Genomic DNA, 12,321 nt, shown 5'->3' on the forward strand with positions numbered 1-12,321 from the left:
CAGACAAAGCGTTCCTGCATACACTGGTTGTTGACCTCTTGAAAAGTAAACAGCAAGAAACATAAGTGGTAGCTGCTGTCAGGAATGGCATAATGTATGGAACAAGAATGTCTGTCCTATCCTCCTTTGAACTGCCAGTTGGTTTGGCTTAGAACTCTGTAAACCCTACAAAATACAATATGCTTGCTCTGTTACAGGATGAGTTTAGAAAGCCATTGAAATTATGCTCATTGGAGTCTTTGTCACTTGTGTCTCTCTAAAGAAATGAAGCACCGAAACTTAAACCAAGAGGAAGTCAGGGAGTCTGGATCTGGGGCCACTAATATGGAAAGTGCTCAATGCTGCTTTTCACTCTGTTGGCAGAACTGTGGAGGAGGGCATTAAAATCCATAGTTATGATGTTGTCCACGAAACCTCTTGGCACAGGCACACACACACACCATATTCCTGGAGGCAATGTACAACACTTTCCCAGTTAAAGTGCTACAAGAATATAAAACTAGCCATTACCCTGCTAATGTCAGAGGTAGTCCTGTTTATTACAGACATAGACAAAGAACCCATAGGATCCTGTGGAGCTGGAAGAGGAGTGCTCCTCAGCACAGAGCCTACGTGTAATGGCATGCAGCAGGTGCTCACAGGTAACCCCAGCTGTGAAGAACCAGCCACCATCTGGACAAGCCTACCAAGGACTATGGCTCGTTTCCCAGAGTTCATGCCACTGGACTGCTGCTGGTAGCAGGACAAGTTTGGTGCGGGTTAGCTAAAATGCACATGCTTAGATAAGAAGCCAATGGACTGATTCCTACCTAGGTATAGCTTACAGCTGCTGGAGCTGAGACCTTCCTGACCTGGAGCTCAGTTCCCTCCAGATGACAAAGGTGTTACTGGAGCCAGAACTGGGTCTTTGATCAGGAAATCCACCCTTGACATGGGCAACTCTTCCAGGCAGTGCCAAAGGCTGCCTGACAAGAGCATGTACCAGCAAAGGAGAACTATATGGCCCTGGGCTGCTTCTCGTCCGCCAGCCACGTTAGAAGGCATGAGCAGCAGTGGGGATACTCGCTGAACCCACAAACGTGACAGGAGTCAGGTCTCTGCAGCAGGCCATTCGCTATCTCTAGAAAATCCTCAGCTGGTGGCTTACAGCTGGATTTGCCATCATCTTTGCTTGCAAGCGTTTATGTTTGCCTTTCAAAAGCTCTACGGACTTAACAGCTGTTGTGGTGATTGCTGCGAAGATCCAGGCTGAGCTTGTTCGAAATGCCGGCCTCCTTGCTTCATGTGTTATTTGTATTTGTATGTTGTAGCCCCTCTGAAATGTAGACATCGGAGCTGAGAAAACTTGTACTGGCCTTCCTGCATCTGTTCACTCCTTTTCTTCTCTGTGCTTGTCCAACACAGGCAGGTTCTCATCTAGAAGCCTTGCTGAGGCTAATCCTACACATGAGCAATCACGGCTTTTCAAACAGCTTTCAGGGGACTCAAATGCTGTAGAAGAGTTGCCCAAGTCATCCAACAGCAATGTTAGCTTATGTCCATCCTTCCTTGCAGGAAGTGACTATATATTTGGGATAAGGGTCAGCCTGTTTTGAAATGACTTAATGAGGTTAAGTTACTGTATAAGATAACACCAGGGTAACGTGATCACCTATTGCCTTTAACCAGGCAGCAAATTACTATTTTATTGTTTTTGATTCTTGTATTTTTATGGTTCAGTCTAGAAAGCAGAAGAATTTTTGGCTACAGAACTCTACATTTTTGAGGTAATAGATATGAATTTTGTCTCTCAATTCACATGAAAAGAATTCATTCCTGACTGATGCAAACACCAAGAGAAACACAATGGGTTTGGACCAAGATACTCCCCTGTGTGGCTACCTCAGAATATTGTAGGTGGGGACTCCAGAAAGTAATTGGCAGCAGTCCTTTCATTACAGCATCTACAACACATAGGGTTGTTTAGGAAAAGATAGTTGCCACACAGATGAAAAACTGTCACATGCTGAAAATTCATCTGAGAGCAGCTTGTCTTGTGAAGAGCATTTGCTCTCATCGTGGCAGGAGGCTCACTTTTGGCTGAGATAATTGATAGTGTGTGTGTATTCATCTTGATCAGCTGTAACTCACAGATCTCATCTTTTTTTCCATGCAAACTTCTTCCTTTCATACAAAGTGCTGTTTCCAAGGGTGGGACACTTCCAGCATGTCAGGCCTTCAGCCTCAGTCTTGAAATGAATGTGGGTTCTCCCAGTGGGCTCATGTGAGGTGTAACCAGGTTATAATTGGTTCCTCTGGGAGGGTGTTACATGAAGACGGGATGAGGTATGTGGCTTTGTCCAAGCCGATGAGCCAAGGGAAGAAATGAAGGGGGACCCAAGAGGAGCTCCCCTCACTCTCACCTCCCATGCCAAGAAAGGCATAATGATGCATTTTTAAATGAGCATTTGTCTTCTGTTCCTGCCACACAGAAATATGTCAGTCCTTGCGCTTTTGTAGTTTTAAGGCTTCTTTGGCTTTAGTGATATCCCTCTTCTTGCTCAGATTCATAACATTTTAATAACTGGCCATGCTAGAGGTCTGGAACTCTGTCCACCTCTTTGGGAAATAATTACCATTTGTGTGGTCTAATAAACGGTCCCAGAGGGTTCAACATGAAATAGCCAGGTTCTACAGGAAAGAAAACTATGTGGAAAGGCGCGCAGCCTCACTAATCTGCAAGGAAGAAACCAAAGTTGTACCCTGCGGTAAGAACCAGTAGTGACTCGCTTAATTGCTACCATGTCAGCGTGTGAAACTCCTACCTCCGCACAAGCTAATGCGAACCTGATGCGGTTAGATTTCTGATTAAGACCAGCTAAATTTCACTTCAAACGAGTAGATAATCCCCACGACAGATCTGCTGTGCAGCCAGGGCTCTGTTTGTTATCTGAGCCTCGTGAGGCAGCCAGTGGGGGGGGACACGAACACCCCAGGGCGGTCACCTTTAATGTTCAATGGATATAAATAGGGTGGTTGGTGCCTCTAAATTTGTGTCGCTCCCTCACCCGCCTTGCTCATCCTGCTTGTGGAGGGGAAACTAAGTTGGAGGGTGATGAGAGCACAAGGCAAAGCCCCTTTGATTAGATCACAAATGATCCTCTGTATTTCAATCCCGCTTTCTTCTTTCCCCTAAGAAGGTGTGCTTTGATGAAGGCAGCTTTACAGTCTCCCAAGTCTGCTCCCATCATGACCGTATCAGGAGGGACTGTGAGGGCAGAGGAGGAGGCCACAATGCTCTACTGCCCCTGAACAGCATATACGTGTGCTCAGAAAGCCGTAACTCAAGCCCCTGCTTTGCTCCAGCTGCAAAAGCTCTGTGGGGCCAGCCAGGCCATCCAGAGGCAGTGATGCCATGGCCAAGATGCCCTTCCAGCTCAAGACAGCCTTCCTATGATGGCTCTTTTCCATATCCCTGCCTCAGACAATGCCCCACACTACTTGGCTTAGAGTTTGAGAGCAGCTCCTGAGCTGCTCCAAAAGTGAAGTCCTGACCCCATGAATGCCCTGGCCACAGTCCCAGGGCATTGCTCCCGGTGTGCACCCAGACGTTCTTACACTGCCTGGCCCTTCAGTGCCTGCCCAGGCACACAGGAAGCCTGTGGTAGGAAGTCAGGAATAAAACTGTTGCCAGAAAGACCTCCTGGCAGTCCTGCTCCTGCCTTAATCACTAGATTGCACTTCCTTTGCCTCACCCGTTACACAAGATTTCTTCTTTTTTGGTACTTTTAGTGGGCCACGCTCCCGTTTCCAGTGGTTTCGAACATGGTAAATAACAAGGCTGCTGTTTGTTTCTTTTAGGTGTACGTGAACACTTTCAGATACAAATTCCTGCACTCTTCAAAAGGAATCAAAATTTAGAAGCATGAAAAGCTTTTCTTATAATGCTTTCAAGGCTCCTGTAAATCTTTCGTGTTTTAATTATAGCTACAGAAAAACGTACATGACAGTAATGCGGTAGCTCCCCTGTTACATGCTACAGTCACTGAAGAAGAGATCCCATGGGTGCTCAGCGGCGCACCAGGCAGCTTTTAGTACAGGGCCAAGGTGTCCTCATTCATCACCAGTGGAGATACTATGGAGATGTTGTGTAGGTGCAACAAGGAGTTGTGGTACCAAGACATTGCCCAACTCTGCATTCTGCATACACCATATATTTTAAAATATGCTACAATAAAACAAACTAGTTTTGTTTTATCTGAAAATACTGAGACATTTCATTATTAGCTCTCGTACCAGGAAACTTCTTTTGAAGGAAGTATCAGGCAGGTTGTTAGGAGTAGAGGGGCAATGGAAGAGAAGAGAGAAGCTGTCTGAGACTGATCAGAGGAGCTTTAAGTAGGCTTCTCTTTCAGGTCTCTCAGGGTCCTGTGTCCACACCCCTTCACAGGACCCCTAGTTTGGGTGGCATGTGCAGACAAGGAAAAGTGGGGCATTGATCTTCTGTGGCCAGACAACATCCTGAGTGACTTCTGGAGGAACAGCTGTTGAAGACCAAGGGCTCTGCTGTTGCCAGCAGCAGAGGAGCTGACCTACACTTGCAGCTACTACCCTGTGGATGGTCTCTGAAGGTCAGGGCAGATTAAACAGCTCACGAAGCATGCATTTGCAGAAGTACACCCTGTTAAGTTGTTTCATTGGTGGCGTCCTCCCCACTACCCCTCCAAGACCTGCTTTGCCCAGTCAGCAGCCCACCAGCTCTGATGGGCACACCACCCCACTTCTGCAGTGTCTCTTTTTGCCTGCCCAGGAAACAACATCCTGCTCTGCAACCTTATAATGCACTCTAGCTAATCTCACACACCCAGAGAGCGGTGCTGATAACAGAGTTGACATCAAAGGGATGAATCCCCTGATTTGCATTGCCCAGCCATAAATTAACTGAACTCTACCCCTAGCACCCTATCCCTATGACCTCAGAGGTGCTATATTTACCAGGGCACTCTGTGTGCTAAATCAATGTGGAAATCGGGTTTGTCATACTTCCCTGGAGGTGTGATCTTGCCTTGCTTGGCTGCAACCTGTGAGCTTTCCCAGCACCACAAGCACTTTCAAACTGGAATGCTTTTGCAGTAGCAAACCTTCCTGCTCGAATGTGAGCCAGGACCAAAGCGACCTGCGTTGCGAGCATCAGGAATTCAGGTTAAAACCAAATAAATAATAAAAGAAAGGGGTGTGCTGAAGTGGCTAAATCAGTACATTTCACACAGAGGTTTGCTTTCAGCAGAGAGGGATCAGTGGTTATGTGAGATAGGAGAGTCCTGTGTAGGGACTGGGTTGTTCCTACCTGAACTGCCGCATCTCTCCTGAAAGCTGGAGCAGCCCAAACACAAAACATGATTTCTGATCCTTAACATGTCATGAGAATGAGAAGAAAAATGATATTGCAATCAGGCAGTAAACAAGAAGAGGAGTTACCTGTTGCAGGTAAATAAATAACCAGGATCTCATGAAGGCATGATACACTCAATTTGTATGAAGGACAGCATCATCGTATGAAGGACAGAATCATCGTATGAAGGACAGCATCATCCTCTTTTGTGATGTTCCTGTTTGGTGGGTCTTCTCGGAAGCTACAGGGTGAGGACCCCTCATACTAAGCATTCAGACTCTGAACTGAATTCTCAAAAATGTTGGCAAGTTCATAATATAGGAAAGAGGCACAGCTATTTATTTAACAGCACATTTATTTCAATCATGTTTTGAAGTATATTAACTACAATGTCAAAACTAAATCATGTTTCATTGACTATGACACAGCATATTCATTTCAAACACTGAATAAATTGAAGCACTTCTCTCTCTCCAAAATCCTATTCTGGGAAGAGTTCGGCTTTGAGGAATTGTTGTTTGCTGTTGTACAACACTTCACAGAAAGCTCCTGATGGCCAGATTTTGTGGATTCACTGATTCATTCCTGATAGCACTGGAAATTCAAAGGTGAGTTATTTGCGCTGTATGCCTTGACTGTCCTCTGCAGAACTACAAATGGACCCCATGCTGCCTCCTGCCCTGCCACACTGCATAAGCACCTTCTCACCCAAAGGCCCATACCTGCCAAAATGTCTGAGACCCAAATGCACCCGCAGCTCTGACTTCCTACCTCGTTCAATGGTTCTCTCTCATAAAGGCCACGAAAAAGGCTCATAAAACCATGGAAAGTTTTTCAATTATAAAACTTGCACAGTATAGAAGCCTCTATTTTTTTCACAGTCTTTGTTGTTTTGTACAAGAAAACGTCTCCAGTAATGCTCTGCTGTCAACTAGCAGATTCTTCAGAAGAATTTGTTTCTCTCTTCTCAGGACACAGACTGCTCAGCTGCATCTATGAGGGAATGGAAGCAATCCCTCTTTCCCTGCAGCCCTTCCACAGGGTGGATTGACCACCAGTGTAGGGTTATTGGTTACCCCTGAGTGACAGCAGCAGAGACCAGAATCTGTGAGTTATTCAGCACGTGAGCTGTGACAAACCGCACATCAGCCAACAAGCTGGAGAAGCATATTCTGTCCTTGCAGAGTAATGTAGCACTGAAAAACCTCTCCTAGTCCTATGGGATCAGCCTGAAGGAGTCGTACCTTCCCTCCTGGGCATTGTAAGCTGAGCTGGGAGACTTCAACAAAGGATATCTGCAAGGAGGAACATCTTCCCATGGTCAGTACCAGCTGGAGGAGGTCTGGCCATTGGCCAAAAAGTGGGTCATCTGGACCCTACCACTCTTCTACAAGGCTGTGTCAGCTTTACCAGACAGTTGGGCTGATCTCCTCCAGCAAGGTAAGGCCTGTCCAAATGACAAGGTCAGTCAGTGATCTGGCTAGTGAGAGCACAGCATGGCAGCTACTGGAGCTTGAAGGCAGAGAACAGAGGGATGCTGCCCGACACATCTCTCCAGTTCTCATTTTATAAGTGCAATTGGGTATGAATATCAAAACGACATGAACTGGGGGTTTGTTGTCTACCAGCAACTTCCAGAACAACCCTTACATTCTTTCCAAAGGTGAATAAACTACAAACAACCATGAAATTGAATGTACACACCCCACTCCCCCAGATACTGTAGCAGACAGAACTGTAAGGAGCTCCAAATAAACAGTAAGAAACCCCATGTGGATGAGGCTTGCAAGCAGTCAGAGTTCAAAGCTCCCCTTACACTGAGTAACAGAGACATCTCTTACAGCAGGAGACATAAAGATCTGTCCATCCTCATGTGGCTTTCCCTGACCTCGGCTGGCCTGTAAGCAAGGGGACTGAGCAAAAGATGCACGGCAGGGGACACTTACATTGCAGAGTCAGTCAGGCTCTGTCTTGAGACTTAACCTCCTGCGACCCAAAGCAGTGTCAGAGTCTGTTGGGTGGCAGTTCGTCTGTGAACTGGGAGTAGCAAAGCCCTGCTGTAAATCTCTGGGCTTACTTTACCTGGGCTATGTCCATGCTCTTAAATAAAGAGGCCAGGGCTCCTGAAGACAAGTGCCACAATACAGTTTAACTTTCTTTCCTCTAAAAGGACAGTGGCCTCCTCCCTTCTGCATATTGGAGACTGGACTAAAACCATGCTGGTGAGCAACCAGGCAACCTAGGTAGTCATGGAAGAGTGGCCAAGCCCACTGCCAGCCACTCCTGCTGCCAAGGTACATCCTGTTGTAAGTAGGGATCCTGAAGCAGGTCTGGCTGCAGCTGATACAGCTGAAGCAGTTGCTGTTCTCACCACAGCTGTGGGAATTATTCACCAAGGCCAGATCAGCCAAATCTGGCTTAGTTTGAAAGGATTTGGTAGCAGGTTCTGCAAGGACCTTCTTCAATATGACCTGTCAGTGTGTGCCCCAACACAAGAGGGACGTACACCTGCTCACGTGAGTCCAGAGGAGGCCACAAAGATGATGAGGGGCTGGAGCACCTCTCCCGTGAAGACAGGCTGAAAGAGCTGGGCTTGTTCAGCCTGGAAAAGGCTCTGGGGAGGCCTTATAGCAGCCTTCCAGTACCTAAAGGGGCCTACAAGAAAGCCGGAGAGGGACTTTTTTTACAAGGGCACATAGCGATATGATAAGGGGAATGGCTTTAAACTGGGAGAGGGTAGATTCAGATTGAACATTAAGAAGTTCTTCCCTGTGATGGCGGTGAGGCGCTGGCACAGGTTGCCCACAGAAGCTGTGGCTGCCCCATCCCTAGCAGTTTTCAAGGCCAGGTTGGACCAGGCTTAGAGCAACCTGGTCTAGTGGAAGGTGACCCTGTGCATGGCAGGGGGTTGAAACTGCATGATCTCCAAGGTCTTTTCCAGCCCAAACCAATCTGCGGTTCTATGAGTGGGATCATTCAGAGCGACGTCAGTTAGGCACTGATTTTGTGATCAGCTGTGGTGTATGTAGGAGGTGAAACAACCTGAAGCCAGGGAAGTTTCCCACCAGCTGATGTGCAAGCAGGGGATGTGGTGGTCCTCTGTGTGCCCTTTGTACCAAGCACAAATCAGTTGCTGCTTGCTTCAGGCTGCAGCTTGGTGTGACAAAATGCGACAGTGCTGGGGGTCTGCCTTTACTGGGAGCATCCTACAGGGCTCCACTCCAGTCTGTAAATCCCTGGGAAGGGCAGAAAAAAATGCCTCTGTTTTTTATATTACAGGGCCAGTTGTTACAAATCACAACATATGTCCAGTTCTGGACCCACGACTGCATGATCTCAGCAACAGCTTCTCCCTGCTGCCAGCCACTCTGGTTTTCAGCCAAGCTGCACAGATCAGTCTTACAGCAAGTCTCCAGGAGCTGTAAAGCATAGGTCTGATCTTGCTCTGTAGCTGGGGGCAAGCTGCCCTCTAGATCTGTGGACTCTGAGGAGCCCCGGCTCCACTGTCAGGCATTGTCTTGCTCTTTGGCTTGGGTTTTATTTGTGAGAATTAGCCTGGAGGCTGAGAAATTCCAAATGGACTGGCCAATGTTTGTGAGTAGATTTGGGCAGAGAAGAGATTATGCAAAGCAGGGGACACTGGAAAATCAAATAAAAGATAGTGTCCTGAAAAGTGGGTTGCACAACAAGAATAACAATTAGAAACAAAAAAAAATGACAATGTCTGGTCTCTGGTTATGAGCCTTTATGGTCATTTCTGACCCCTGCTCACCCAGCCCTCAGGGAGATGTGCAAACACAGGCAATTAAAGGGGAGGCGAGGAGGCTACTTCTTCCCCAGCAAAAGCAAGCTGATTCCTCCTGCGCTGGGGTGGCAGCGGGTGAAGCGGGGTGGTGTTGGGTGAAGCTGGGTCGCAGCAGGTGAAGCGGGGTGGCAGCGGGTGAAGCCGTGGGATGGTGAGTGAAGCAGGGCGGTGGTGGGTGAAGCCTGGTGGCTGCAGGCGCCGAGGTGCGATGGCCCCACAGAAGGCCACGCATTGTCAAGCCGGCGCTTCGGTGCCAGCCAAGAAAACAAATGCCTTCCCGCTGTCTCCTGGAAATGCTTCCACTGCTCCTGCTGAGCGAGTTCATTTCAAAGCCAGCTGACTTTTTGCCCTTTCTAATAGAGCTTAAAATGCTTCTGTTTTCCAGCCCCACCCCCTCCAGCTCGGGGGCATTAATACCGCAGGTCTGTGAAATGCCAGCGGAGTATATGGCAAATCAAAAGGATTAGGAGGGCTATTGGTATCTGAGGGGGCCTGTAGGGTCTTGAGATTCTTCCCCACAGAGGCAGTGAAATGCTATAAACCCGTGAATCTTAACAGGTATCGGTTAAAGCCAGCAAAATCCCCTTTGGAGTCTGGCCCCTTCCAGCTGCGGGGCTGCCATTCAGCCACTCCCATCCCGGACTTTTTCCTTTATTTTATGGTAGTGGGGGGAAGTTTTGTGTTTATTTGGGGGGGGGGGGGAAGGCTGTTTGAGTTGGCTTTTTGGCTTTTCTGTCCAACTGCCGGCTGAGGAGGGGTGGGCTGCGTGGGCAGTGGAGCCAGGGCCCTGTAGGGTGGTCGGGGCAGCTTCAGCTCCAGCTTCAGTCTCAGCCCCAGATCCATCCCCAGCTCCATCTCCATCCCCACCCTCAGCTACCGCTCCATTACCATCCCCAGCTCCAGGTCCAGCCCTTTCCCCATCCCCAGCTTCATTCCTGTCCCCAGCTCTAATCCTATTCCCATCCTCAGCTCCATCTCCAGATCCAGCCCAGCCCCACTCCTATTCCCATGCCCATTCCCATCGCCTGCCCCGCTCCGCCCGCGCTGCCCTCTGCCCGGCCCCGCAGCTGCCCGCCGGCGTGCCTTCGTGCCTGCCTGCCTGCCCGCCCGCCCGCCCGCCCGCCGCCCGGCCCCCGCCGCGGCCGTGTGTGTGTTTAGGAGGTGCCGTTTCCCACAGCTCTGATCTAATGCCGCTGTAATTCAATCTCCGTGTGACCGACCCTCCGCCGGCGCTCTCCCACCCGCCGGCAGGCTCCTCTCTCCCAGGCTGTGTGTGTTACACATTTACACTGTCAATCTGACAGGCTCCCCTCAAACAACCCCTCTGTATAGACTTACAATGTCAATCAGGCTGGCTTCGGGGGCCGGCGGCGGCAAGAGCTCCCGCCGCTCCATGCCCTCCTCCTCCCCTGCCGCACAGTCACCCTATACCTGCCACTCAGCCCCGGCAAAAGGACTTTTGTTTAATGGCATTTGTGCGCAACCACAAAGAGTAACGGCAGCTGAAGCAGATAAAGCTGAGAACCTGGAACAGATGTAAAAGAGATCAGATCGAGTTTTCTGTGGATCCTGAACTCCTGTAAAGATTTATGACCCCTTTTAACCCCATTTTAAATAGGTTAAACCGGGCTTGTTTTATATGGACCGGTGCTTGTATTGAAATTCACCCAGAGGAATGGATCAGCCCCTGGTTTTGCCCCATTCCTCATCATTAAGCCAACCCCTTTGGCCACTGCACTGCTGGTCGTTAGAACACTTTTAGGTGATCTCATTATAACTCACATCCTCCGAAAGATCCTAAAGCTGCCAGTTGACCTTTAGCCCCTGAAGAGTCCTAATTTGGGGCTGGCAACTTACAACTCAACAAGCAAGGCCAGGCAGGCTGACAATAGCGGCTGCTGAGGATGGGGAGAGCGGCACAACAATAAGCTGTCCTTGGAAGTGCTGGGCTGAGATTGTCATCCCAGACACAATCATGGGAGACTCGGCTGGGATCGTTTTCTTTTGGCAGGCGGCTTTGAACTCCGCTTTTCCCTTCCTGCTTCTCCGTTAATTATAAGTTTCTGCTTCTTCCCAATGACAGATGACTCCGCCAAGGGCGAGAAAAACCAAAGGGATAAATTCTGCTCCGTTAGCGCTGCTGAGCCTCTGTCAGCTCACACCAGCTTACTCCAGATTTACACCAGAGGGCCTGTATTGAGAGAATACAGCTTAGTAGCTCGGCCAGAGGTTTGTACAAAGGGCACTAATCGGTCCTCCTTGCAGGTTTGGCAAAGTGCTGGGATGTTCACTATGGATAATGGCAAAGCTTTCCTGCTCATTTACTGCCACAGAAGTGCCCTTTTCCTCTTCCCGCGGGTACCGGCAGCAGCAATTTCTGGCAGACCCTGGGGGTCATTTCTTGAGGGCTACACCAGAGCTGAAGCCCCCATAAGACCTGTTCTGCATGTCACATCCTCAGGCTGGGGCACAGGGTGAGCCAGGGCAGTGCTGGTGCCTGAGCCGCATTTTGGGGATCACCAGCCAGCATCGCTGCGCTGAGCCATCAGCTGGAGCCTCCAGCATCTGCTCTGCTTGATGGAAACAGTGGTGGCTCTGCAGCCCCCTTCCAACTCCAGTACCATTGCTCTGAGGTGATTTCACGGGTTTTTAAATAAGAGTATCAGAATTTTGCTGGTATCAGGAGGAGGCTTTTAGAAGAGTTTTTCCTGCTGTTCTCCTAAAATAGAGGCTTGAAACAAAGTAGACCTAGAAACACTAATGAGAAGAACCATGTCAATTATTTTTCTTTCATGGGTATTACTGACTCGTCACAGTTTTCTATTGCACTGAGCTTTTGAAGCCAGCTGTGAGAGGTGAAACGTATCTCATTTCTGTCATAAAGGCTTCCTCTGAACTCCCATATTTTCTCTGGTTGGGGATGAAGGTACAAGAGGAAAGTCCTCTCACAGTGAAACAAAGATGGTTCAATTTGTGGCTGTGCTCCCACACATGCACCTGTGTCCCCTCCAACAACAGCAGCAGAGCTAAAAAAAGCTCTGCTGTGCTCAAGGGAAAATGAGAAATGTGACCATTAGCCTGGGAGGGACAGAGAGAGGAACGAAGTCTAGAGGACATGTCTCAAATCAGTGTCCACAGAGCACAT

The sequence above is a fragment of the Lathamus discolor genome, chromosome 2, assembly GCF_037157495.1.
Source record: "Lathamus discolor isolate bLatDis1 chromosome 2, bLatDis1.hap1, whole genome shotgun sequence".
Taxonomy (NCBI): domain Eukaryota; kingdom Metazoa; phylum Chordata; class Aves; order Psittaciformes; family Psittacidae; genus Lathamus; species Lathamus discolor.